Here is a 2,352-nt window from a genome sequence, read left to right on the forward strand (position 1 = left end):
TCTTCTCTTTTTAGTTTTTTTCTCTTGTTGAAGTGTCATCTGGATATTTAATTGGCAGTGTTTGCCTCAAAAAAAAAATGCAGGGAAACTATATTCTTACATATAAACAGTGAAACAGCATCTATAATGTCCTACGTAAGGAGTCATCTGCTGTTCACATGCAACAAACAACTTCTTTTCATTCCCAAAGGTATTAAATGAGATGTAATTACATGAAGAGATAGTAAACCATTCTCTTTTTATTATTGTATAGTTGCAGATTCAGAGAAAAAAGTTGTAAGGGACCCATAAGGTTCACCAAAGTCCAGCTCCCTGCTCCTTTCAGGATTACCTAAAATCAAATTATAAACCTAAGAGCAGAGTCCTTGGTATTTTTGTATCCAGTCACTCTATCCAAGGATAAAAATTTTTTCTGTATGTTATTTTATGTTTGTAAACACATAATCTGTGCTGAAATAAAACTGAGAAATCTGAATGAGTGGTTTAAGGTTCTACGATATTAGCTGGTTGGGCATATCAGTTCTGAATTAATAAGTAGAATAGGAGCAGCATTGACTATCTGCTGGTTAACGTATTTATCAAGCATGACAAAATATTTTTAAAAATATGGTCAAAGGCTGAAAATTATTTTTAATCAACTGCATTCAGGTCAAGAGTTTTCATTAAGCAGTTACCACAAGAACAGTACAAAAGTGAAAATCATTAAAGATTTATTTTTTAAGGTGTGAAAAAATTCAGCAGAAGTGCAGAAGTGATCTTGCAAGTATTAAAAACAAATATTTAGTTAGTAGATAAAATGTCAGTCTGAACAGAGAAGACAGTGAAAACACATTTCCCAGCTAAAACAAGCATAAAAGAAACAATTAGAAAATGTCATCATTGTCCTTTACCCATACAAAGTAAACATGGAAAGATTTTTAATTATAGCCTTGATAAGTTGGTGAAATGAATGAGATTAAAATGAAACTATACCTGCTAGTGTAAGATTTAGCAATTTTCACTGAGAATCTCAAAGTAAATATCAAAGGAGGTGAAGAAATCAAAGAACTGTCTTCATTCTGGAAAAAGAAATATTAATATACCACTTTCTTTGAGTATTATCAATCTTGTTTAACACAGATGTGTTTTGTTTTTTCTTTTTTTTAGCTGAAAGTTGCAGCTCAGAAGTCTGTTTTTTAAAATTTTTGATTTGGAATATTCTCCAGTAGCATACTTCATTCAGAAGACAAATGACTTTTTAAAATTAATTGCCTCTTTTGTCCTCCTATATATTGATCATAATATTTCTAAATATATAAAGAATTTATACATTTCTAAAGGTTTGATATAATATTTAACTTTAGCCATTTTGGCCATCAGTTGATATAAAAATCAAATAGTTGATTTGTTTCGTCAAGACCAACTAACAGTGACCATTCCTTTAATTATTATTCACAATATAGTTTTAGAAATAAAAACTGGCAATATTCAAATATATCCTTCCAGGATGACTTCTTCTGACACCATGATATTACAAGATTTTTTAAGATTGGAAGACCTTTTCTATTTAATGGTAAAAATCAGGTCTTTGGACTGATCACAGTAATTTTTTCTCTTAATCGCTCTGTATTTCTTGTTTGGTTTTGGTTATTTGGGCTGGGGTTTTTTTTATATACTCTGAAGTTAAAGCTTTCAAAAGTTAAAAACTGAAATACTGGCTTGTTTATGCTGACAGTGCTAATCCTGTTAAATATAATCTTTTCAACTGGTCCTGGGAAATGTTAGTGAAGTTTTTCTTCATTTAAAATCCTGAAATTGCCCTGAGGCATCCTTTTAATTTTTCTTTTTTCCTCATCCTGCTCTGTCTCGTTACAGCCTGCAACTAGCAAGCATGCTTATAGTTTAATATTCACAATGATCCACAAACCTAATAACCTGATAACCTTTATCTACATAATCATACCTACATGGTATCTGTTACATTTTAGGGAGTCTAAACAGATCAGTGCCCTTCAAGAAGCGAGTTTCTGAAGAAAGATTGAGAAATACTTATACAATGGAACTTTATAGATGGTGTTGTCAAACTGTAGCAGATTCAAAGTTTAACTAATATTTTACAAGAAGTGTTCTTCTCCCTTAATTTTAATATTTGTTACAACAATGTAAACACATCTTCCCACATGGTTCTGAGTACTGAGTTAAAATGTTATTTCCAATGTGTTTGAGACTTGATTCAAGGAAAGCACCAGTTCAGATCACGCTTTACACATACTTTATTGAAAGTAAATTAGTAATTCAGTTAAATTTGGCTTAATCTTCTGGTCTAATCCTATCTCACCCATCCCTAGGCATCCAGTAGCTGCACAGTGCCAA

General features: G+C 31.4%; 1 long non-coding RNA gene across 1 annotated transcript in view; it reads left to right on the forward strand.

Moving 5' to 3' along the window:
- The window catches only part of LOC114056333, an 8,842-nt gene extending 7,291 nt beyond the window's left edge, over positions 1–1,551 (forward strand). The window contains exon 4 of the long non-coding RNA XR_003570981.1: positions 1,449–1,551. This is a non-coding gene — a long non-coding RNA (uncharacterized LOC114056333). The remainder of the gene's footprint in view (positions 1–1,448) is intronic.
- Positions 1,552–2,352: the final 801 nt, after the last annotated feature.

This window comes from Empidonax traillii, unplaced genomic scaffold (assembly GCF_003031625.1).
Source record: "Empidonax traillii isolate 1590-97213 ecotype Southwest subspecies unplaced genomic scaffold, ASM303162v1 scaffold88:size1181550, whole genome shotgun sequence".
Classification (NCBI taxonomy): Eukaryota; Metazoa; Chordata; class Aves; order Passeriformes; family Tyrannidae; genus Empidonax; species Empidonax traillii.